Genomic DNA, 27,179 nt, shown 5'->3' with positions numbered 1-27,179 from the left:
GGAATCTAGAACTAGAAATACCATTTGACCCAGCCATCCCATTACTGGGTATATACCCAAAGGACTATAAATCATGCTGCTATAAAGACACACGCACATGTATGTTTATTGCGGCACTATTCACAATAGCAAAGAGTTGGAACCAACCCAAATGTCCAACAATGATAGACTGGATTAAGAAAATGTGGCACATATACACCATGGAATACTATGCAGCCATAAAAAATGATGAGTTCATGTCCTTTGTAGGGACATGGATGAAACTGGAAACCATCATTCTCAGTAAACTATTGCACGGACAAAAAACCAAACACTGCATGTTCTCACTCATAGGTGGGAATTGAACAGTGACAACACATGGACACAGGAAGGGGAACATCACACTCCGGGGACTGTTGTGGGGTGGGGGAGGGGGGAGGGACAGCATTAGGAGATATACCTAATGCTAAATGACAAGTTAATGGGTGCAGCACACCAACATGGCACATGGATACATATGTAACAAACCTGCACATTGTGCACATGTACCCTAAAACTTGAAGTATAATAATAAAAAAAAAAAGGAAAAAAAATGATTAGGGGCCAGGCATGGTGATTCATGCCTGTAATCCCAGCACTTTGGGAGGCCGAGGTGGGCAGATCACCTGAGGTCAGGAGTTTGAGACAAGCCTGACCAACATAGTGAAACCCTGTCTCTACTAAAATACCAAAAATTAGCCGGGCGTGGTGGCGGACGCCTGTAATCCCAACTACTCGGGAGGCTGAGGCAGGAGTATCGCTTGAACCCAGGAGGCAGAGGTTCCAGTGTGCCAAGATCATGCCACTGCACTCCAGCCTGGGTGTGACAGAGCGAGACTCTCTCTCAAAAAAAAAAAAAAAGTGGAAAAGTGAACATTGTTGATTGTGAATTAGGTGAAAAAATAAGAATACCACATTTTAGCTATGCTAACATGGATGCACAACTAAGAATATATTTGGATACTGATGAATGGGAAACACTAAAAAAAATTTGATAAACAATTACATTTTTGGTTTCACATACTTTAATTATTAATTTTATGTTGTCTGTGCAATAAGTAAAATTTTATTTTCTCCAATATAATACAGAAGCACAAAGTAAAACCAAATGATGCTAAAATGGTTTCACAGGATCAGGTAAAACTACAGCAGATAGTGAAAATGAATTTTCATAGTAGACTCTGCAAGTGGCCTCTTTCACTTCTTCTACAGGTTAAATTTCATGCCAAAATAATCTCTTTAGGGGAAGGGAATGTTTGTCTTATTTACCTATCTACAGTACCTAGCTCAGGGCCTAGCAAATTTTAGCTATTTAATAAATATTGATTGAATGAAACATACATAATGTATGAAATCATACATAATGTATCTGATAATGTAAACAAAAAAATGGAATAAACAGCCGGATGATTTAAGTTTTAATATTCTTTCTCAAATGTATAGCCATTTTAGGAAAAATCTTTCCTAAAAGATTTTTCTTTCCTTTTTCACATTTTTCAGGAACATAACTGACTCCATTTTAATTTTTGCTTTGTTTTAGGACAATACAGATAGAAACTTTTAGACAAGTATATTTACTGAATGGGAATATTTTAACTTTTCAGAAAATACAACATTGATAATTAGTCTACCAGGCAATTTCCTACTCACCTGACCTAATAATATACTTAAAATTATTATTTATACCAACTGGAACTACTGTTTATTTACAACACAGCATGTTGCATTAGTTTCCTAGGACTCCTATAAGAAAGTACCACAAACTGGGTGGCTTAGAATAGAAATCTATTCTCACAGTTCTGGAGGCAAGAAGTCCTAAATCAAGGTGCTGGCAGATTTATGCTTGCTCTGGAGATCCTAGGGAAGCATCCTTTGTCTCTCCCCAGCTTCTGGGGGTTGCTGGCCATCCTTGGCTCATAGATGCATCACTCCAATCTCTGCCTTCACTGTCATATGATGTTCTCTGTACCTAAAGTTACGTGGCCTTCTTTTGTGTGTATGTCTCTGTACAAATTTCCCTCTTAAGTACAGCAGTCATTGTATTAGGACCCAACCTAATCCAGTAAAATCTCATTTTAACTTGATTACACCTGCAAAGACCCTGTTTCCAAATGAGGTCACATTCCCAAATACGGACATTAGGACCTAAAAGTATCTCTTAGGGAACACAATTTACTCACCACACGTGTATAATTATTACATTGAAATTATTTTTAAGATGTCATCAAAGTACGAATGTAATATTTCCAGAAAGCATATGTAAGAATTACATTAAAGATACTGATTGTCAGGAAAGAAGTGATAATTTTCCAGATGCACCACCATCTCAGAGTACTGTTGCTAACGCAAGTGAAATTAAATAAGACTTCAGGAAAGATATTGGAGCATAAGAGAATTAAGCCAAAACTAGCCTTTCTTTGTTAACTGCCAGTTCAGAATCTATTTCATGAACTGTTGGGGAGTTATTTACATTAATGTTCCATGTTACAACATAATACTTTGCTTTATATTTCCTTGAAATTTAGATTAATTGTTACTTAGTTTGACTTTTTATGGTAACGTGAATTTTTTTCTTGGCCAATCACACTAAGGTACTAAAATATTATGAGCCTAGTGATTTTATATTATTGAACCAAGTAAAACTACCTAGGCTAATGGCAGACACAGTATTATTTTACATCATAATTTAGCAATGGTTGTTATGTTAAATCCTTTAACATTTAGTTTTCACAAATATATGAGAAAAAGATGAGGACATTCTCCAAATCAAGTAAGAGAAGCATTACCTCATAATAAAGATATAAGATTAAGGAATAACAGTAACTGCATGCTGTTTTATGAGCCAATAATCTAGTTCCCGCTCTATCTCAAGACTGTTCCACCAGAAAAGGTGAATTTCAAACAGTATTATTAGGTTGGTGCAAAAACAATTGCGGTTTTTGCCACTGAAAGTAACGGCAAGAACTGCAATTATTTTTGCACCAACCTGTAGCAACCTCACCCATTCCATATTAGATTATTTCTTCCGCAGTTAAGTTTTCAATATATAGACCATTCATCATATCCTTTTCTTCAACTCTGCTAGAAGCGAGCTACAAACTCTTGTCTTAGAAAATTAGAATTGCAAATTCAACATTTCTTCTCATTTAAATACATAATATCAACTTTCTATATAAAGTTTTAAGACAATTCTCAGAAATGGAATGAGGCACCACGGCCCCGTCCAGGTGGGAGAGACTGTAAGGTCCATTAAGGAATGAGATGCTGAAGGACGTTTGAGAAGTTTGAAGAGATGTACACCTGATCCTCTGATCACTTGAGGCCAGGAGTTCAAGGCTGCAGTGAGCTATGATCACGACACTGCACTTCTTCTAGGTGACAGAGCGGAGACCCTCTCTCTCTAGAGAAAAAAAAAAAAAAAGAAAGAAAGAAAAGAAAGAAACCTAGGTTGTCCAGGCATGCTTTGTTCCAGCTGAAGAAACATGAACATGGAGTGGAGGGGACAGATCTCAACTCCACACCAGGTTGGCATGGAATGAGGACTGACACTGCACATGGGAACGCTAAACCTCCGGATTCTGTACACAACCGGCACAGGCTTAGCCAGTCATCAAAGCCAAACACCTGGGCTTTGTCACTGACTCCCTGCCCATTTGCTCTCCACATTCAATATATTACCAAGTCCTATCAATACCTCCAAAAGTTCGCCAAATCCCTCCTCTCTCTCCTCTCTGCCAGTACAGGAGTTCTGCCATCATTGTTCCCCGCTTGGGCAGGAGCAATAGCCACGTAATGGTCTCCTTCCCGCCAGTCCTGCTCCCTGGACGTTACTGTTCACAGTACAATCAGAGTGATGGTTCCGAAATATAGATCTGAATGTAGTCTCTAAAAACAATTCAGAGCTTTACCCTGTCCTTAGAAGAAACCAGAAATTCTTTAATCAATCCTACCTGCCGCCACAGCAGTGTCTAGCAGTAGTACAGCTCTGCTAAAAGGCCCCTTGAAGGGGTCCGGGGTGTTTTTTGCTCCCTGGGACCACTGTCCCAAGTAGTTCTGGGGACGATTCCTCTTCCTTCTCCCTCAGTCCTGTTCCATTGTTCTCGCCATTCTCTCGGCATTCTCTCGCCCTGTCACCAGCCTCACACTGTCCTGCAGCCAGAGCCTGGGACCTGTACATGAGTCTCCTGTGAGGGTACAAGCACGGCTGAGGGCTATACTTGCCTCTTGCTGCAGTGAAAAAGAAAACAAGGGAAAGTGGGGGAGTACATTCCCTACTGCTTTAAATCCCTAGCATACCCTTGGGAAAAGATTTAAAAATTGCAGCTGGCAAACTTTTGTTCCAGTCCATGTGCAGACCCTGGGATGAGGAAACAGGTGCCGGAAGAGTCCCACTCATGATCTCTGACACAGACCCTTTCCAACCTGGGTGGGGCTTTCAAGAATCTTTCTACCTATGCAGAGTTGCCTGGGCCATGGAAAGTGCCACTACACTAAATTCTAACATTCACAACAGTTGATCTATTGTTTGGCTTCCAGATTTTCAAACTGCAAGTAAATTTTCAGAAGCATATCTTGTACAATATTAAGGTTTGCTTGCATGTGTATTATACACATACAACGTATCTCCCTCCCACAGATGCATATCCAGCTTAACCCATTAGGTAGGGTCTGCAAGTCTTCTCCAGTTACACCAAATTACTTGGATCTAATGACTCATCTTCCTTAGGATATGAGTCTGGGAAAATATAAGGCTAGTCCTCCTTCAGTGGCAAAACCCCTAGGATATAAAACTTGGGAACGTTTCATATCCACGTGGAAAAAAGCTGGTCTGTAGGGAAAGACAGAAGAGAACCGACCGAGAAAGAGGAGCAAAGATGAAGATGGCATGAAAGTCCAGGCAGAATTTAAGCACCCAGATCTTGTGACTCCCAAAGTCTCACTGTTTCTCTGCTCTTCCTGTTGCTTAGTTGTCCAATTCTTCCTTGCATTTCGTGAGCTATCCTCACGGCCTTCAATTATCTTCTTTATACTGCAATGGTATAGGAAGTCTAACAGTTTATATTCCTGTTACATTATTGAGAAGTTATAGCTGTGATCAACTGTCCAGATGGGCATTGCTTTATAGTTCCTGTGTACCTACCTAGTTACCTACTCTGCCCTCCAAATTTCATTACTGGGTCTGTGAAGCTGGGTCAGGCACTGGCTGGCTCCAACCACCCGGGAAGCATGCCAGAGAGGAAAGCCAATGGCACAAACAAAAAACACCTAGCTCCAATTCTATGGCCAACTGTTCAGAGACATGGAGATGCACATTCTTGGACTATGCACATGACTCTCCTCCCTGGCCGTAGAAAAGAAAAACAGCTGAGGTGTCCAAGAAACAGATCTGGGTGAATAGTAATGAGCATCTTGCCTGACTTCAAGCTCCTTAAATGGAGCCAACCTACAAACTAGATGCTGAGCTATTTTTGAACTGTCTATAAAGATAGAACACAGACTTTGCAAAATGGTCAATTTAACTCAAAATGTTTAAAAAATGATAATAGGGTTCATACTTCTCATGCTAAAAATTACAACAAGCTCTACTTTGTGACAATCATTTGGGTCATTTGTCATAAATTCATTTGATGGCAAGTCTTCCTGGAATTATAAATTACGATCACTTGATTTTTGACTGGTCCAAACAAGGTGTTCTATTTTGTTTGTGTTCGCTAATTGGTGATGGTTGCCTAGATAGCCTAGAAAACACAGAAGTAATTATGAGTGAATTGTCCCAGGGAGACTTGTGAAAGAATTCTTAGCCCAAGCAACCTCATCAACCCTACAGATACTAAGGCAGACTCTGCAGACCAACTTTCCTTCTCTTGTGTTACTCCTATTGCTCTTCCCTACCAGTACTGAGAAATTATTCTGCTGAGCATTTTGTACACACTGTGATGGTTCATCTAGCTGGCTCTCCTGTAGCCTGTCAGAAGAGAATATATTTGAAGCCTTTCTTAGAAGCAATCTGCCTTTTTCTCAGCCATAAATCTCTCTTCTGTGTAACCTGGAAACCTTTTTTGATGAAGAGTATATGACTATATATATTGCTTAACACACATCTGATGACTTTATGATCGTCCTGAGGAAAATGTGTTGCACTTTGAGAAAATTTAAGAATAGATTTCCCAAGTTTAGCACTGAACTGTTGAAACCCTAGAGATGTAAACGATAGTTTTGCTAAAGGGAATGTAAGTTTAGTGATTCCAAGCAAAGACTGGAATAAAATAGATCAGCTTGTGAACCCTTGCTTTTACTACTGGATAAATGTATGATCTTGGAAAAGCTAATTAATATCTCTAAATATCACTGTCTTCATCCATAAAACAGGGTTTTTAATAACATTTGTATTATACTTTGTTATGATTAAGCAAAAAATATATTTCAAAAATATAGACCACTTTGCTTGCTAGTGAGAGTGGAAGAAAACCTGTTTTTACATTTTGCTCTTCATATACTGAATTAAAACATTTTAACATTCTTTGCTGTGCAATAGAGTAGTATCTGCAATTCCTTAAACAAATGTAATTATTTTTAACCCTGCTCAACTAAGAGTATCATACTAACCACTGATCCCCAGGAGCTACATTAACCAATTATATTTAGATAGTAGCCAAAAGTCACCAGTCTTTTACCAATTCTCTGAACTCAGCTAAGCTTGTAAAAATGAACAACACCCCGATTAAGTCATTAGCATTTGTCACCTTTTAGTTGTCATTCTGTATAACATCAAAGTTGTGACTGGTGCCTTTAGTGTTGAGAGACTGACATAATCAATAAACAATTATAGATAGACATGTGAAAGAAAAGGGAATAGGAAAACATGAGCATTCAGTGTTAACGGGATGTTAAGACATTTTAAGTTGGCAAAAGCAGGAGAATAAGTACAAAATACAATAAAGACAATTGGTTATTACAGTATTTTGATAACCTTAAAAGCCTTAAAACCCCCAAAACAAAGAATGGCACATGTGATATCACTGCAACAACACATCTACTTCAGATTTCTGACAAACGAGATGAACAGTAAGTGGAGTTAAGGGACAACTTAAAGGCTGTTGTGATGCTCCAAGTGAGAAGGCAAGAGAATCTAGACTGACATGGGGTGGCAAAAGGCCTGGAGAAGTGGATATGAGGGATAATATGAGAGATACATCAATAAGACAAAGGAACTATATGAATATAACTGATAAGGCAAATATGACTTTCAGGTATCACACCTTAATTCACAAGAAATTGATGATACGGAAAAGTTAAGAGGAAAAGGTACGTTTATGTTTGTGTTGTTATTGTTTTGTTATCATTATCTTCATTTATGGCGATGGGCAGGAAGCAAAAGCAAGAGGCAATCCACAGAGGAAGGAGTCTGAAAAGTTTGTCACATTTATTGGAGGGGGGATAGAAAAACTCGGCCCACCATCAGACTCAGCAGAGAAGCCTGTCCTATGATGGAGCCTTTGGGAAGAGAATAAAAGAAAATAATTACTTGAGTGAGATAAACCACAAGTTCAGCCTTGCAGAAATGTAAATTCTAAATGTTTACTGCATCTGTGGTATGGAAACCTGAAGACAAAAAAATAAAATAAAATCAAGACTGACCTAGAGGTTTGAAATCCCTAGACTCCAGGGGAACACAAAATTGCTCCATAGAGTACAAAGGGTTCTGAGAGAGAAATCCACCGAAAGTTACAAACTACAGGCCAGGTGCGGTGGCTCATGCCTGTAATCCCAGCATGTTGGGAGGCTCAGGCAGGCAGATCACTTGAGGTCAGGAGTTTGAGGCCAACCTGGCTAACATGGTGAAACCCCTTTTTCTACTAAAAATACAAAAGTTGGCTGGGCATGGTGGTGGGTGCCTGTGATCCCAGCTATTCGGGAGGCTGAGGCAGAAGAATCGCCTGAACCAGGAGGCAGAGATTGCAGTAAGCCAAGATCGTGCCACTGCACTCCAGCCTGGGCAACAGAGCACAATTCCATCTCAAAAAGAAAAAAAAAATTATAAGCTACATAAAGAAACAAAACACAGTAGAGAGTAGCCACAACAACAAATTAGGAATCTAAGAATGTGAAACTACAGAGCAATGTGGAAAAAACTAGATAGGTATCTAAAACAGACACAAAAGTAATAGAAATAAAACTGAAAAGCCACACACGAAAAAAATACGCACACAAATCTGGAAGAGAACCATAAAAATGTTTTTAAAAATATATTCACTGAATTTTTTTACAAGAAACAAACTAAACAGCAAATTAGATACATCTAAAGAAATAATTTATGAACTACAAAGTAAATCTGGTAAATCTCAAGAAGTGTGTTCCCATCCCCATAAAAGAAAATAATGACAACAAAAACAATAACAAAATCACAATTATATCTTTCCAAACAACTTTTCTATAACACCAATTTCTCAGGAATCAAGGTGTGACACCTGTGAGTCATATTCTTTATTATGGGAAGGGAGGAGTCCCAAACACAACAAAGTGAACATGAGAGTTATATAATATAGCAATAAATCTGATTCACCTAATGCCAAGTTACTGATTTGAATTGTGTCTATAGTGAATACTAATTAAGAATGTAATTAAATAAGATGCTGTTTGCCTTCCTTAAATTTGGGACACTTGAAGATAATTTTATTGATCAATTGTACTGATTTTTAATTGAGGCATCCAGGAAAGTTTGAGTACCCTTTTTGCTCTCAATAAATTCCCCTGTAGTATCTGAATATAAATTTTTCATTCCACTGACTCTGTAACTGAATTAAAAGTAGGGCCACCTTTACCAAAAACTGCCCTTATAGCTTCTAAAAATCCAAAGACCTTTAAAAGGGCTGAAGTTGTAAGAATTCAGAAAATAATGTATCAAATACAAATGTTTTGAGTCAACTCAACGTTATGCTTCCCTGCTATGTGTCCTGCTTTCACGTGTATGGCAGGCTGTTAGATATTAGGAGTATGCTGTCATTCATGTCATTCCTAATCTTTTTCTCTCAAGTTAAGTACGGTGCCCCTGGTTAACAAGACCATTTCTTCAATTTTAAAAAAATCTTTGTTTCCCAACAGGGAATCATGAGGGAATTCGGACAGCCACAAAAGCATAATTGCTTAGGAAATGCATTCAGTGGAAGGCAGATATAAACTAGGTCATAGCGCATCATTATTTTTAAATCACTCAATTATAAATTGACATATTAATATAGATCAACATTAATGTATACCGAAGTATCACATTTATACCCAAATAAAAAATGTAAAGGAAAACCAATTAGCTGAAATAGAAATTAATCATGATAATCTTCAAAGCAGCAAGAATGCGCCTTTGAGAAAGACCCTAGGGTTCTGTTTGCTTGTCTGTTGGAGACTAAATTATTCTTCAGTAAAATTGAAGGGGGAAAAAAAGACTAACATTTAAGCTACAGGAAGACGTGGTTTGCCTGGTACTTGGACGTTCTTTGTAGAATCTACAAGTTCAGCTCCCAGGGGTCCAAATGCTCTTGAACCTAAAAAGCCCCCTGGGAAAGAACTCTTCCAAGGGAAGAGATGGAGAGCCATACGAGCAGAAACCAAGTCTGAGTCCTAAGTCTTGGGGCTGCAAGAAAAGAACAAGAGAACAAGCCAAAAAAGTTGCCCACTAAACTCTCTATAGAAGGGGAGGAGGGCAGGTGTCATCACTACGTACTCTGAAGTCTCTGTTACAGGGTACTGCACTGAGTGAGGGAAGTTGCTAGACACTTTCCTCGTTTCAAATTACTTGTAACCCCAGCAGTTCGATCAAAAAATATAACTCCGCAAGCTTATGGAAAGAAATGAATTTGGTGAAGAAAGCGTGGGAAAATACTGGTTAAACTAGTAAGAAAAAGATCGCAATAAAAAAGAATTTAAAATGTGAGAACTGAAATCTGGAAGACGGCAGAATGAGAAGCAGAATAATTTGCCCCCTCTCTCTTGACTGAGCCAAATGTAAAGACATCAGGTAGTAGAGATGTGGATACTAGTCCTTACAGTACTCTCTAAGAGTGCTATGGTTTTTCCTGGTCCTCACTCTATGCCCCAGGCATCTCCTCCAGGGCTTCAGCCAAGTTCTTGTTCAAGCACTTGAACAAACTAGATTCACTCCTGAATTAGCTTCAGGTGCTGCCCATAGACACTGCTATGGCCCACACTTGAACAATCCAGCTTGGTTTTCTTAATGTCTTAATTTCTTTTTCCTGATCATGAAAAAAAATCCAATGAGTTTCTTTGAAGAAATATCTAAGATATATAAATTCAGAATATTCATAGTCCCTAAATCAAGACTGTATTATACAAAAACACTGATTCTTTTAAAATGCATGAATGAGTGAATGAGGGCATAAATAGGCAATAGTGCATAAATGTGTGAATGAACGAATGAATGAGAGCATAAATAAGCAAATAAGGAAATATACTCCTAAAGCACATGTCAGGAAATGGATAAATTACATTTCATGAAGTTTCAGATTGAATCAGGCAAACAGAATTGTAGATTTCTATGTCTGCCATGACTCAGTGTATAGCTTTGGGAAAACCTTGTAATTTCTCCATACTTCAGTTTCTCACCCTATAAAAGGAGTATATTGCTTGAAATTTAATTCCCTCGCAGCAGTGACAGTTTTGATTCAAGGTTTATAAAACGCTTTTTAGCTTCCCTGATTAATAGGCAAAATACTGTGGTAGTTTGTATAATATATTTTCCAAAAAGGATAAAGGTAACTGGTCGAATCTGATGTAAAATAATACTTTACTCGAGAAATAAGTATCAGTCATATTTATTACCTCTCCATTTCATTTGCTAAGTAATAAAAATTACTTCTAACAGAAAAGTATCAAATTAATATTCAAGCCAGTTGAAGTGTTATCATCGTAGGCCTCACCTACGTTGGGGGAAGGAGAGTTGTTTTGTTTTTCCAGGCTACCCCACATGTTTATATGGTAAAGTCAGGAATGTTGGGCACAGTTTTGAAGGCCTCTAGCGTATTCATTGGTTTCTGGCATTCTAACGCACTCTACTCTTATAACCATAAAAGTACTCTTGAGTGCTTCTGGAAATATATAACAAATCCTTAATCAATTTAAGAGTGTTTTAACTGCATACATGAAATTTCTTGGGAGAAAATATTAGCTATTCTACACACATACAGTACTTAAGTTAGCAAGAGAGTTCCTTCTCAAAGGCACAAAGCAGCTTCCCCACAGTAATATAATTTTCAGTTTTATATGTGTAAGTCCTATTGAATCCCTTAGAATAACAGGAAATTCTGCAGCAAAAAAAAAACCCACAAAAATTGATAGCTATATTTATTCAATGCAAGAGAAATACATTAGCTATTCTGAGTTGGACTACTTTTAAAAGGCACTAGATAACCACTGAAGATTAATCAAAATCTTAACCAAAAACTACAAGAACTGAATATTCTGGAGACAGAATTTTCTACATATAAGAATCTAACAATGAAATCAACTGATTAATATACTTCATTTTAAAACTGTATCTATCAGATTACTTTAGCCAGCACTTGAGTAGCAATTTTCTGGATTTTGATGCATTAACTTTTATTTTCACATTAAACAGATTATAATAAGTAACAGATTTATAAATTAGTCATTGATATGACATAACTGATATTGTGACATGTATAATAATATTTATCAACATATTTAGAACGGAGTAATGTCATTTATTACTTATACAATGTCTATACCTTTCATTTCTATGTTAAAAAGCTATTGTAATATACGTAAGGTGCTTAGAACTGTACCTGGCACAGAGTAGGCTCTTACTAGAATAACAATATATCATTCCTCGTAAGTTCTCACCAATCACATGAGAGTTAGAACCATTTCTCCTAATAATTCTGGTAAATATTTGATGGTACTAAGTAAAAAAAAAATGTAGTGAATATAATATTACTGATTTATTTCCTCATACCATTTGGGCTTAAGAACCATAAGTAAATATAATACGCATTCATAAAAATGAATACTAAATATTAAGTGAGAAACTAATTACATAAATTATATGTATATATTAAATATATATCATTAATAGAATTATTTATCCTAATCATAGTGGAGTATTCCAATTACTATATGAGTTTCAAGGAATTTACTACTATAACCATTCTTCTTAACCAGAGCACAAATAATTACAAGGTTCAATTAAGTTGAAATTTTTGCACCTGGTTTTTGTGAGAAAGATGAGAATATTACCTTCAAGATGCAAGATTCGTAAATCTTTTTAAAAAGCATTTTGGAATTTTCTATGGAAAATGCATATACATATTTATCTATTAATATTGCATCTAGAATTTTATCTACAGATATTTTTGGCAGATGTACAAAGAGAATAAAAATCATCAGTGCAACATACTTAGTAATAGTAAAAATATGGAAGCAATGTAAACATACACCAAGAGGGGAACAGTGAAATTATGAAATATCTGCATATATTAAATAGAAGCACCCAAAACTATACGTACTGATGTGGAAAAATATTCAAGATTCAGCAGATCAGAAGCAAGTTTTAAGGAAATCAATGATCCTATCGGAGTTAAAAATGTAAAATGAAAATAAATTACATCCTCACATAGTTCTTACATTTACACATATATAGAAAAAAAATGCCTGAAAAGATGCACACCTAAGTATAACAACTTATCCTGATTTGCAGAGATTAAGAAATGAGTAAATCCACTTTTTACTTTAAATATATTCGTATTTTTAAAACTTTTTAAGAAAGTATAACATATGCACAGTAAAATAAAATACATAAATCAAAAGTTGATCACTGATGAATATTTATTGAATAAACACTTTCACATGACCGGCAACCAAACCAAGATAAAAGACATAATCAGCATTCCAGAAGTCTCTCTCTTGCTCCCTCTGGTCATTCCTCTCAAAAGTAACCTCTATCATCTCTGTTTTAATATGTTATACAAAGTATGACTTATTTGTATTTTTTAAGTAACAGATTAAAAAAAAAAACTTGCTTTAGCAGCATGAATTTCCCTCTCTGAATATCAAATACACTCAGCATTTTATTCAAAGATATCAATTAAAACTATAACCTGAGCTTTTATAGTGGGCCAGGCACTGAACCAAGTGTCTTTCCTGTATGAATTCAGTTATTCCTTACAACTCCATGAGGCGAGTACTGTTATTATTCCCCATGTACACATGCTGGAACTATGGCTTACAGCCACTCAGAAAATTACACGACCAAAGTCACATCGCTGATGAGTGGCAGAGCCTGGATATACACAAAGGTAGTCTGATTCCAGCTTTCTCAACTCCTCATCAGAAACAAACAAATAAAAATAAAGTGGTAAGATGTAGGGTTGGGAGCATGAGGTGTCCCCGGCATGAAGTTCTTTTTTTGTTGTTTTGTTCTGAGTAAATGACTTAAGGTCTTAAGGTCACATAATACAGCATCTCATCTGCAAAATGGAAGGGTTAGGCTAGATCTCTCTTCTGATCATCTGACTCTGATAAATACAGTGACCCACTGAAACAGAGCAAATATGCTTTGTCATGATGTAGTGCAATCATGTACTGCACTATGCGAAAAAATGACTCATACAAAAAAATAAAACCACAATTTTTGAAACTATTGGAAACAATAATCTTAATTTAATGTTATTTTTGGACATAGGAAGATTTTCCCCCCTAAATAAGCAAACTGGTGGTTTTTGCAGGGTCTTGCTCATCTTTGTATGGAAAATGCCTAAAAACAAACCACTAAAAACTAAACAAAATTTTTTTCCTTCCTCAATTGTGCCTGAAAAAAAAGATGTAATTTCCCTCACCAAAAGGCCACATATATTTTTAATAGATACATCTGGGATTTTTGGTCCTCACATTTTGAAACACTGACACAAACAAATACAGAACATGCTTTCTCTCAAATGAAATCTATAATTCTGAGGGTTAAAAATTCTTCAAAATAACATGAAATCGATCTTAGCAGAAAGCAACCAAAGAGATCAAGGTTTGTTTCTGGAGAAAACTAGAATTATGAAGACCATAAACCTCAATGAGAAATCTGTCTTTTAAATGTCAGTTTATTGAAAATACCAATGTATGACGGACATACCTTTTTTTCCACTAGAAAATCAGTAATACTTTGGTACAAATGAGGCTTTAAATAAGTTGGAGTAGAAAATAACCAATAAACCAGCTTTCATGACTACAAGCAAAAGAGAACCGGTTTTCCAAAATGTAAACAGGATTCATCCTTTGCAGATGTCTGGTTTGGGACCTAATGCCCTTTAAAGATAGGCATGGAATAGTGCAGTCACTTAATTTCCATCAATATCCCCAGGTGTTGAGGTTACAGAGGGAAAAAGATATGATCTCTCTCCTCTGTGAGTTCAAAGTCTCTCTAGAAGACAGACACATACAATGAGCCCCAACACAATGTGCTGTTATATTAATAGTCCAAAAAAAGTGCTATGGTATTACACAGAGAAAAGAATTAATTCTGCCTGAGCCTTAAGGAAGGCTTCACAGAGGAGGTGACATTTGAGCTAAGCCTTGAAAGATGAGTAGATTTTTTTTTTTTTTCTGTCCAGATAGGCAGCAAAAGAGTACTAGGCAAGTAGGTTAAGGGAGTTGGGGCCATGGAGGATAAGGGTGGTGAGAATATGCCACGGAGAAAAAAAGGAAGTGACTGATGGCATTATAAGAAATGAAACATTCATAAGTAAGTCTTACCGCATTAGGACCCACTATACAAAGAATCAACCTGAGAAAGGAGATATGTGACTTGAATACTCTGTGGGGTTCTTTGATTTATGAACCCAGGAAGTGCTCATTTGGAAAAATAGAACCTCTGGGTTTTTGGCCGTTCTCCAGTAACTAAAGGGCCACTAGGCTTCCTGTTCAATATCTGGCATAAAGAGCCTGGATGGACCTGTGGTTTGTGGTGCCTTCTTTGGACTTCCTGTCCATGAATGAAGCAGAACTCTCCCCCACTGTCTGTGATTAAAACCCCTGTCTCAAATTCTCCACAACACTCCCCGAGAATGGCCCCCACCTGTCATTGGGTTACCCAGCACCCACTTTATCTCTCTGCTAACAAGGAGCTATGCAGGGTCCTTCTCCACCTAGGAAACAGAAAAATATTTTGGTCAAACACAGTATGCTGTATTTGCAGCCACTCTGCCACCTAAGCACACATTTCAAAATTAAAGCACAAATCAAAGGAAATGAGAGAGAAAGAGAGACAGAGAGAGAAAGAGTGAGTGTGAGAGTGTGTGTGTGTGTGTGTGTGTGTGTGTGTGTGTTTTCAAGTACCTCTACCCTGCCTACTTAGGCATCAATTAGTAAATGATGTGAAATCTCCAGGTTAGTCTTACTGCTTCCATGATTATCTACCTAACACAATTAAAGTAAAACCACTAAATTAGACAATGCATATGTGTGGAATTTCAAGTATCTTTGCAATTTCTAATAAGATAAAAATTATCTACTGTTTAGACTCTTAAGAAAATTAGTCTAATCATATATTTATAATATTAATGTTTCATATTTCAGAATAATTTTGAAATTCAACCCAAAACTCATATGGGAAAAGTTATCCTCTCTCACTTTATGTGAACATTATTGTTCCAATTTTGTTCAAGTGATTTTTGAAATGTCTTTCATATACGCTTAAATTATGTAAGGGTGGTGCCCAAACAACAGTCAAATTTACTTACATCAATTATATATCATTTCATAGATAAAATGCATCGGTCAGCATCAAACCCATAGAATGAGAACTTAAAAGTTTGGATCTGAGAATTCACAAAAGAAGAGTTTTTACATGCAATATATTTATTTTTACTTTCTTCCAGCTGTACAAATGTTATTAACTCAAGATCTTGAACTTGTGGTTACAACTGAAAGCTACACATAATTCTTTTGAAAATTTCTCATTACAAATGAACAAATAATTTAACTCATTAAGTATTTTAATCTTGAGCAGTTGTGATTATTGGTAACTTTACCTTTTCTAACACTACAGGCTAAATAAAGTAAAAGTTTCTTATTACTGAATATTTACCCACAGAAATGGAAAGGCAATGGTCATTATTTAAAAATAAATCCAAAGTATCTACTGACATATAACCAGAAGAACAGACACATAGATGATTCAAATAAATATTTACTTCCCACATACTCTCTCCCAGGTATTCTGTTACTCCCACTCACATATTATTTCCAGAAAAGGAAAATATGCTAGAGATGGTCAATCTGTGTGAAGCTTATCTGTAAATCCCCTCTGTGCAAAGTTAATCTATCAACACGGACTAATGAGAATTATTTGACTTCATGTTTAAACTTGGGAGGAAGGCATTAGGATTCTCCACACTCGACTGGAAATAGAACAATCCTCTTATGCAGAGCCCTGGGAGTTTTTTGACCATATCAAATGATATTAAGATCTGCTTAGGTTATGGGTTCTCAAGAAGAGGCAATTTTGCTCCCAGAGAACACCTGACAATGTCTGGAGACACCATCATTACCCAGGGGAGGGAGGGTCCCTGTCATCCAGCGATGCCACTAAGCACCCTACCCGGCACAGGACAGTATTCCCTGAATAAATTATCCAGCCCAAAATGTCAATAACCAGAGCTTGAAAAACTCTTATTTAAATATACTGAAGAATTCAGGTACGACATTAATATTATCATTTTTAAAACTATACAGATACACCTGGTAGCAGTTCCAGATAAGCTGTAAAAATGAGACCTTGACAATTAATATTTTAACTTTCCTTTTTCCTTCAGCCCCATCCTGCCACATAGCAATTATATCTGAATCCAAGGACCAAGTGATAAATTCTATAAGTAGAGGTACTAATAACCTCCTACTGTCTCTCTAAAGGTAAGAATCATAGCAATATGTAAAGCTACCTTTTAAAAAGTTTACATTGAGTTCATCAAGCCCACTGACTATTGAAAATTATACAAATTCTCATAATTGGTACCTTAAGGCTGAAAAAAAAGCAACTGAGGAAACTTAAATATTGGCTATAAAGTACTACCAGTATACAATGTGCTTATAATTGCTTAAAGTAGTTGAGGAACCACACAGATTAAAGCTCTAAAAAAATCTAGATTACTGTATGAGGAAATATTTAATAAAAGAAATACTACTGCACAACGTAAATGGCCAATGCCAACTGTTGAGCACCTATAGTGTCTTCTCTTAAGGCTCCAAATACAACCTTGGATTTGCCAAGATGACCCACAGTATCTAATTTCTACTTGGACTACTGGACACTCCATTTATGGTCACCAATCCATAGACCCCCAAAAAAGACCTTCAGCTCTAAATATCTCTGGAACATTTAGGGGTAATCTAATGAAAGATACCCAATCATAGTAATAATAACTGATACTCCTATCAAGCACTACTTTAAATATATTTACATATATTTACTCATTGAATTCTCATCAGAACCCCATGAGGCATGTTCTGTTACACATGAGAAACTGAAGCAAATCTGTTTCAGTAATGTCCTTGATGTTACAAACTCGTCAACGTCAGAGCTGAAGTCTGAACCCTAGTGGCCTGGCTCCGTATTCTTCCTTTTTTTTTTTTTTTTTGAGATGGAATCTCACTCTGTTATCCAGGCTGGAGTGCAATGGTGCGATCTCGGCTCACTGCAACCTCTGCCTTCTGGGTTCAAGTGATTCTCCTGCCTCAGCCTCCCAAGTAGTTGGGATTACAGGCACCCACCACCACGCCCAGCTATTTTTTGTATTTTTAATAGAGACGGGATTTTGCCATGTTGGTCATGCTGGTCTCGAACTCCTGACTTCAGGTGATCCGTCCACCTCGGCCTCCCAAAGTGCTGGGATTACAAGTGTGAGCCACTGCACCCAGCCCCCATATTCTTTCTACTTACTCTCTGTGCTATAAGAAGAACTGAGTCTCTCAGATTTCAAGTACTGTGAAATTACCATATCGCCAGAGATTTTCAGGATCCTTGGCTTATCCACCAGATCACTGACTTCCCAGTGGTAAGAAATAAACACATTTCTACATTCATGTATACATACATATAACCTAGGCCTGGATTCACAGCTGCAATTCTACTGGGTTTATACCAAAAACCCCTGAGGTTGTTATTGAGGTAGTCCCACCTTGTAATGGTCACTGCCCTTCTCACTGTTCCTAGTCTCAAGGAGGCGATGTTCAGTGTCACAATCTCTGCTCTCGTTCCCAGTCCCTCTACTCATTCATTCAATGGGAATATAACAACTACCTACTGACTATATGTCCAGCAGTGCACTGTGCATTAGCGATACAGAAATGACAAATACAGCTAATCCTTCCAGTAAATTCTCAGCTTAAAGCAGGATTTAGACTAATGTAATCAATTACATTTCAATGTGGCAAGGGCTATGTTAAATGTAGACGCTGGATGCTCTGGGAGTAACGAAAAAGAAACGTCCAACTCAGACTCTGGAGGTCACAGGAACTTATCAGAGGAGGTAACGTTTTGCGCCTTAAGTATTGAAAAAGCAGTAGAAAAGATATTTGCAGGGGGAGAGGGGCGATGTTTTCCAGAGAAAAAGCATTCCACGCACAAAGAAATGAAGTGGAAATGTCCAAGGTGTATTCGAGAACTGCAGTTTCCATATAGTTGGAAAAGAGAGTTGTTGCGAGTGGAGAGTAAGAGATGAGAAGAGCAACCTGAGCAAGGTTCTCAGCATGAAGGGTTATCTTCCCTGCAGAGAATTTTGGAATTTGCCCTATAGGCAGCAGGCAAATTTTTAAAGGAATTTTAAGTCCAGGAGGGACCTAATAAAAATCATGAACAAATGTGGTTGAATATCTTAGGGATGGGAGAGAGTGTTAGAGACAGCTCCAACACAGTCCAGAATGGGCCCCCAGGAGAGGCATCAAGATATTATAATTATACTTGTTATGACAAAGACACTAATATGAACAAGTGTGTATAGGACAATTGTCCACCTAAAGCTAATCTGAATACCTGAGGATTAAACCTGTGATCTTGGTTACAATGATCATCTCTCTAAATATTCCTGGGAATGGTATGTAAAAATGTAAGAATACAATAAAAGCTCCAAAGTCTTCAAAGCTATGCAGAGTAGAAAAGAAATCTATCCATCCCACTCTAATTTTGCAAGTCTTCAGCAACACTGATAATGAAAAAGCATTTAACAAGCATTTACCAAATACCCACAACTTTGCTAACCATTTTCATGAATGAAACCTTTAAAAACTGAAGTCAACAATTAAGGGAAAAAACTAGACCTAAATTAAAATTCTTCATGAGTCAACTAAGAAAAATAACAGTAGCATCATCTTATCAACTAAAGTTAATGACAAAAAAAAAAAAAAAAAACAGCAGAATTGCCGTTCTTGACAAACGGTTTATTGAGGTTTGCATGCTTAAGTTACCTACTAGAAGCATTGTTTGAGATTACTGGAAAACCTACAAAAGGAAATCTGAATGTGATTCACCTACTACGTCATTAAATTTCACGAGAATGACTTGCGTCATAACCATACACAAATATATATTTGCATTCAAATATAAGTGCAAAGAATTAAGTAATGTAGAGATCTGCTGATTCCCCCAAGTCATCATCACTTTCAACATACTGAAAACATTAAGTTAGAAATATTCAATCTCTTAATCAGAACATTCAGTTCTTTTCAAATCTTTTAACATTAGGGAGTTCAAAGTCAGAGGTGAAATGTAATGAATAGATCACTCCGTTGGGTATATGCAGAGGTCTGTGAATTGTATATATGACCTTGTGGATAATGAGCCCTCCCGGTATGTGGTACACCTACTTGATTAGGGATAGAATTTCAAACTCTGTGCTGTTGCTTTTGTGAGTAGAATTAAACTTAATGGCACATGAATGTAAATTTTTATGATTTAATTGTAGTCTTTCACAAGAAATGTCCTTTTCATTTTAAAAAGAAAGGGGGAAAGGATAACAGAAACAGTAGCAATAATTTACGGAAAATCTAAAGTCATGTCAAGTTAGGCCACTGCTGGTGTTTCTTCTTAAAGTCTTTAAAGGAGGAAAGATGTTCTAATTAATAAAGCCAACCTTTGCAGGTACAAGTCCTTTGTGCCGCATTCAGACCTGTAACTACACATAGGGAACATTTTGATCAGTTTTAATTTTCTCAGTGCTAAATCGAATTTGAAGACTGGTTAATAAGGATACTCAAGTTATATAAGGGAGAGTAGACACACCTTTCTGCTGATACATCACACTGGGGAGATATTTTACAGTATCTGACAGTCTATTTTTTAGTGATGCCACATGAACATGTTAGAGCAGGTACTCTGAATTAACCCCTTTTGTCAGAAGACTTGAATTTTTTTGCAGCAGTTTCCATACACTGAAGACACTTAGAATTCCAGAGGTGGCCACCGTGAGAGGGTACTGTTGGTGAGTCAGTCTCAGGCCACCTACATCCTGCTTCACCTAGGGCAGTGGCACATTTCTCTACTGGGCATATCGTCAGTTTCCATTTAAATGAAAGGATCCGTGGCTGAGTATATAAGTAAACAAAAAAATGAAAACCACTGCTTCAGTGGAAAAAATACTATAAAATTGTAAAACAGGTTATTAACAGCAAAACAAAAGTGTTTACCTAGAGAAAACCTTACACATGCGATAACCAGATAAATTGAATGTATTTCCATAATAGGGACAGCTCCATTATAATTTAAACCTGCCTCCAGAAGTCCATCATGCACTCTTTAACTCTTCAAGCCTTATCAGTTGGTTCAACATAAATGTGCAGATTTGAGATTCAAAACCAGCATTAAAACAACAAAAAACAAAAACAAAGAAAACACAAAGTTGATAACATTTAGCCAATTTGGATAAGGCTTGAAAAGCAAAGGAAGATTCTACATGTGAGTTAAATATTTAAAAGATCTGGTCATAAGTTCTTGATAATTGGGAAACATTACAAAATACAGTATTTCTCCAAATTCAGTCATTTGCTGTCCAGCCTTCATGACTGTGATTATTTAGGCCATATTCTTGTTCACTGTTACTTAATATGTTTCTTCAGATACTTAATTCTTTTCTTTGACTTTAATACTTTTTTTGGTCTTGTCTCAAACAATATCGTCCATGAAATTACAGGTTTAATACAAAATTTAACAATTTTTTCTAATATCTAGTTATCCTTACATAAAATATAAGTATTATTAAAACAAAATGTTCAGGTACCACCTAAAATGGTGGTATATGACTGATGGAAGCAAGTGCCCAGCACATGCTTAAGGATAAGGGTGCTGGCCTCATACTGAGGAGTTAGGATCCTGGCTCCACTGTGCTGAATGACTGGGTCTCAGCTTCCTTATCTGTAAAACGGGAATAACAAAAGTACCTAATTTACGGCATAGTTAAGAAGATTAAAATTAGCTAATCCATATAAATGCTTAAAACAGTGTTCTGCACGAAATTCCTGAGTAAATGCTAGCTATGACGTTATGATGGTGATAGTGATTAATATTATAGTAATAATGACAGCCAAATTGTAATTATCTAAAGACTAAAGTGACCACTTTTATTTAAAAATACACTTTAGCATATAAATATACTCAAGAAAATATGCTCTCATATTTGACATCTACGTTAATATATGCCTTGGTGACACAAAAGCTATTCCACATTGGTTTAATGCAATTTCACTTTGAAAATATTCATGTGATAATAGGAATCAGATTTTGCCTAAAAATTATAACCTAAGTAAACTACCTGTGCAGAAAAAAAAAAAAAAAACTAAAAAATTCTTACACGATAGAATATATAGGTCTTTCTCCTACAGTTCAAAAGTATGTTAAAATAAATTTATTTACTATATGTAAATAAAAGCTTTAAAAATATGAACATGCTGTATTAAAACATTTCATATTGGAAAAAAATAAGAATTTCTGGTATTTCAGAATGGTGTCTTTCTTCATCATCCCTGCACTGAAATCTCAGGGTAAGAAAAGGGCCAGACCAACTCCGAAAGGTTTCAAATATCAAACTATACTACTGTGTCAGTGCCCTAAGATCAATTAGCACCTTTCAATGACAAAAAAGGTTACAGTGAGACTCAGAGGTGCACTGTCTGAAACTGTCTCAAATCACTATATAAATGTGGTTTTGATAGCACAAAATGGTTTCTATTTTAAATTAATCAGTTTCATCTCTTTTTCTGGAGGTGTGAAAGGGGTTAGGGGAGTAAGAATAGTGGTGTTCATTTTCAGTATCTCTTTACTAATAAAAAGATGGATGGAGAAACACTAAGAATGACAAATTTCAAGCATAAAATGACATATCACCAAAGCATATATTAATGTACAGCTCCACAAGCAATATTGAGTGACAGTAATGTTTACAAAGTCTTCAAACCTCTTAAAAGCAATCAAAGTTGCTTGTACTTCTTTTGAATGTGTAACTCTTGTTCATTTTCTTCCACTTAAGTTCAAGCTAAATGACACCAAGTTTGGCTCCAGAAATGATTTAATGACTATGCAGTGTCCACATCTTCATTAAAACACATCTAACTATAAGATGCAGTATTACACATATTGCATCTCACCCATCTCCAGGGCAAATGCCTGAAACAGCATGTCATTTCTTAGTTTAGCAGGAAAAATTCATGAGAGAAGCAGGTACACTGCAATGCCACCCCATTCCCCTGGTGTTGATTTCCTTCACCTAGTAACCATTGTAATAAAATCCCCCAACTGTATTTCTGAATATAATTAGTTTAAGATACTCTACGGGGAGGCACGTTATAAGAGTTTAGCATTTAGTACATGTAAGAATAATACCCATTTAGAAAAAGAAACTGTCAAGATTATATTCTCACTGAAAAAAGAAGGTGTTTTGATAGAGGTTTGTTCAGCTCTTCAATGAGAGGATTCAAAACGTCTCCTACTTTCGATAGCACGCTTTTCTATTTATTTCTCAAATAAGTGATCTGAAATATTTACAACCAGACAGTACCTAATTTTAGGTTTTAAGTGCTTTAACAGCTCCATGAAATATGATCAGCAGCTGCAATACAGAACTATGGTGAATAAACTCCTTATAAAGAGGGGCCTGTTTTTACAGAATGTCCAGTGTTCTTGCATTTACCTAATAGAAAAAAATGATAATGAGAAAGCATAATACATACTTGTATTCTTAAATTACTTAACACTTAACTAAGTATTGAAAAAGATTATCTCCCCTCTTCTTGAAATCTGTATAAAAACTGTGAGGTTTTGTGGGGCAAAATAAGTTTGATTATTTGAAAGTTAGAATGTGAACTTCCTAACATTCTAACTTTTTATAACAATAGTCATGGTCTTTCTATCACTCTACCTTTCTAAAAATTCTAAATAATCTAATTCCAGTGCATAAAATTTTAAAATGAAATATCAAGCCATATAAATATATTTTTAGACACGACATCACTCATTTAGAGCTTGCAACAGAGATTGAAAACATGAAATTGGATACTCTATTTCCCGTGGCTATGTAAAATTTATTTACACCCCGAAGTACAACATAAATAAAAAGGAAACTCTTAGAAATGGAGAACTTGTTTTTCTTTTTTTTAACCCAAAGAGCCTTATTAAAAGAAAAAAAAATAAATTATAGCAAAATGACAAGTAACTCATCTGCCAGTCACCCGTCAAAAAAGAAACTTCTATGCAATTTTTTTCTCCAGCTTCTAGAAACCCTCTGAAATTCAGCATCTATTTTTCTTAACAATTAATAATTATTATTATTCCTTTTTATACAATCACTCCTTTTTATACAAATCTTAAGATTTTAAAATTTTTAAAACTTAAACATACTACTTAAAAGAAGTGTTAATTGTGAATACATACATATATGTGAAACGTTTTATTTTGGAAATGAGAAATTCAATTTCAAATATTCAATAAATACTAATAAAAAGAAAACAACTGAGTAAATCTTATTTTAGTTATAATTGTGAACCAACCGGTAGTTACAATGGTCTTTAAATATTGAAACATACTATTTTCAGGAAATTTACAAAGGAAAACAGGCTTTTGAAAACCATATTGATTGTAGACCTTTACTTACTATGAAAGACAAGTACATATCCCTAATAATCAGAGAAAGGAGCCATTTTCAACAAATCTAATTATGTTGCTTTCAAAGCTGTAGCTGTCAAAGGTTTTAACATTCTTGTACAGTCATTTCTAAATATGGGTTTAACTTTGAATGACTTACAACTTTTAATCAGGTGGAACAAACTATTTTTACGGTTTATAACAATAAATGTGGGTGTAGTTATATCTGCTTCCGATATTGTTGCCATAAAAATCAGATTCTGGCAGTCTTGCTCCACACAAAACAGTCTGTCTCTTGTTACTACTGCTTTTTGTTTCTTGGGATAATGTTATTTTTAAAAATACACAAATGTCTTTGAATGCAGTCTCCTAAAATGCTCCGTATCACGTATCAAATATTTTTTTGGGGGGATTCTCTCCCCGCCCCCTCTAGTTTTTGGTTCTTCAGGTTTAAGCTTGCCAATAATATTTTAAAAGACAAAAAAAGAGGCACTGATTCTGCTTAAAACCAAACCGTACCCGGGAAAGGAATTCAAGTACAATCCTTTCCCTAAGGTTTTAAAAACAAAAACAACGCAACAAACAAAAAAACCATCGTCAACTTTCAATCCTGTCAGTCACCTACATGTAAGTGAAACTTCAGAAGCTGTTGATGGGGAGCCCGCGGTTGTTAAACGCTCCTAAGACTCCCACCTAAATCCCGGAGGAGCCCGCACTGAAACTGACAAACACCCGAGGGTTCACAATGTAGCCGCAGATGAGAAGAGGAACAAAATGCCATATTCCAGGAGATGTATTTCGCTCCAACAATTACGTTGATCCCAGGGTGCCAAGCCAAAAGAGGTAAGGGAGAAAGAAAACTGTTAAGTATGAGCCCTTAATGTGAAACCTAACCTGTTGGTTCTCTTAGGTATCAGATTTTGGAAGTGTCTGTAATGACAGCCAGGAAAGCAAACTAATGGCCAACGGCCCACTGGGTTTGAACACCAGACTCCTGTTACCTCCTCACAGATCAAGTACACAACACACACACACGGAGTTGCTCCACGTGGAACTGCTCTGGAACCAAAACACACGCCCGGGCGCTATTCTGCACCTTGGCAGAAAGGGTAGAGGGACCTGCATCTTCCTCCCCTGCCCTCAGGTTAAGATTAATGAATGACTCTCTAGGCCCGCTCGGGATGGCGGGGAGAGGCGCAAGGGACGCGGTAAGAGAGGACAGTCTCCACACCACTCTCCCGCACACACTCTCACCCCAGGCGCAAATCCGTTGTCTTCATAGGAAGGAGAAAGAGGGGTGCTGGTGAAGGGAGACACTGCCCCGCCAAGCAGGGAAGAGATGACAAAAATTAAATTGCGCTCTCCGCTTTCGCCCCAGCTCTGCCACCGGACTCGGTCCGCAAATTCCCTAATCGCTCCGAGCTGTTCAGAATCTCGCAGACAAAGGGAGAAAACTCTTTCAAGTGCTACCAAACGAAAGTTCGGGTTGCTGTGCGGCGCAGAATAAAACAAGCACACACACGTCTACTTCCAAACCTCGCTTCACCACGCTAAAAATCCGAACCATTTCAAGTCCCACAGCCTCCCCCGACCCAGCAGGCTTGGAAGGAGAGAAAAACCTGCTCTCCCCAGTCAGGTCCCTTCCTTTGGAGAAGTTATAAGCCTTCCATGGCACCCGCTACTCAACCCAATGAACGCGACTGCTCTGACAAGGCGCCTCTAATTTCACCGACCCTGGCAAACTGCAGGAGACATTCAGTCCACGCCACATAAAAACTATTAAAGTGGAATCGCCGCAGTTGAAAAGCCCGATCAGTGCCTGGAGATTAGAACGCGAGCCTTTAAAGTACACACGCACCCGGCACCGGGAAAGCCCAGGCGCCTGTGACCCTCCGAAGGACTCTGGGTCAGCATCCTCGCGCCTGGACCATCTAGGGGGTCATCAGAAAGTAATACACGTCATAAGAAAGATGTGGGGGAGACCCCGATGCGCGCGCCTCTGCCAGGTGGAGGCGGGGTGCAGGTAGAAGCCGCGCGCTGGACTGCTGGATGAACTCCCTTACGCGCAGGCTCCGCGCCGACCCCGGAAGGGACAGGCAGGCTCGGAAGAGACCCTTGGGGCTTGGGGACGTCTTCTAGGGCAGAGAGCACCGCTACGGTCCGAGCGACCCGGACCCTCAGGCGTGGGGCACCCGGCCTCCAAGCGCCCCCCGGGGACGCAGGCGCCCACGCACCGTCCAGCTGCGCGTCCTCAGTCCCCAGCGCTCGGCGTCCCCGGGGGAGCCTCGCGCACTTTCCCGGAAAGTTTGGGGGTTCTCTCAACTCAGGCTCCCCTGGAAGTCCTGGGGCGGGGGTTGGAAGAAGGGGACACTCACCTCGTCGCCTGGTCCGCCTCGGGTTCCCGAAGTGTCTGTCCCACCGCGGTTCAGTGCTCCGTAATTAAGTATTTATTCTCGTTCCTTCCAGTGTCGAAGTTTCCCCTTCGCGCTGTGCCTCTGGTGAAAACAGGACATCCCCTTCGGCCACCCCACAACAAATAGCGTACACAAGCGGGGGAGAAGCGGGGCGGGGGGAGAAGCCGGCTCCGAGGTGGAGGAGGAAAGGAGAGGAGCCAAAACTCCGGACTGCGACAGGGGGGAAAGGAGAAGAAAACAAAAAGAGAGAGTGCGCCCAGCCGCCGCAGTCGTCACTCCCCAGCTTTTCCCGCAGCTCTTTCCCCCTCTCTAAGGCAGCGACAACTTCACGTGGACAGGATGGAAGTTTTGCGCGGAAGCCGGGAACCGCCGGAGCGTGCGCCGCGCTGCGGGCAGCCTCGCACTTGCGCAGGGAGGTGGGGCGGGGGCGACGTCTCCACCGGCTACTGCGGGCTCGGGAGGCCGCCGGGGGCCTCGGGGGAGGCCGCCAGGGACGCGGGGGTCGGCGGCGCGCGGGGGAACCACTCCGTTTTTATTTGACCTCGGGTGACTGCCTATTGTCATGGTTTGCGATCTCGCGTGGGGACTTCCCAGGGCCTCAGGGC

At 38.1% G+C, this 27,179-nt stretch overlaps 1 protein-coding gene across 10 annotated transcripts in view; it reads right to left on the bottom strand.

Annotated features, from left to right (window-relative positions):
• The window catches only part of EYA4 (EYA transcriptional coactivator and phosphatase 4), a 292,396-nt gene extending 265,470 nt beyond the window's left edge, over nt 1-26,926 (bottom strand). For 6 of the 10 annotated variants that reach the window (XM_058435564.1, XM_058435566.1, XM_058435565.1 and 3 more), the window contains exon 1: nt 26,536-26,765. The gene's annotated coding sequence lies outside the window, so the exon portion shown is untranslated. Of the gene's footprint in view, nt 1-26,535 lie in introns of all 10 variants that reach the window. The other 4 variants (XM_032159299.1, XM_032159291.2, XM_032159305.1 and 1 more) reach the window with 1 other exon arrangement.
• Nucleotides 26,927-27,179: the final 253 nt, after the last annotated feature.

The sequence above is a fragment of the Hylobates moloch genome, unplaced genomic scaffold (assembly GCF_009828535.3).
Source record: "Hylobates moloch isolate HMO894 unplaced genomic scaffold, HMol_V3 SCAFFOLD_2, whole genome shotgun sequence".
Taxonomy (NCBI): domain Eukaryota; kingdom Metazoa; phylum Chordata; class Mammalia; order Primates; family Hylobatidae; genus Hylobates; species Hylobates moloch.
This window is presented reverse-complemented; position numbering and strand designations above follow the sequence as displayed.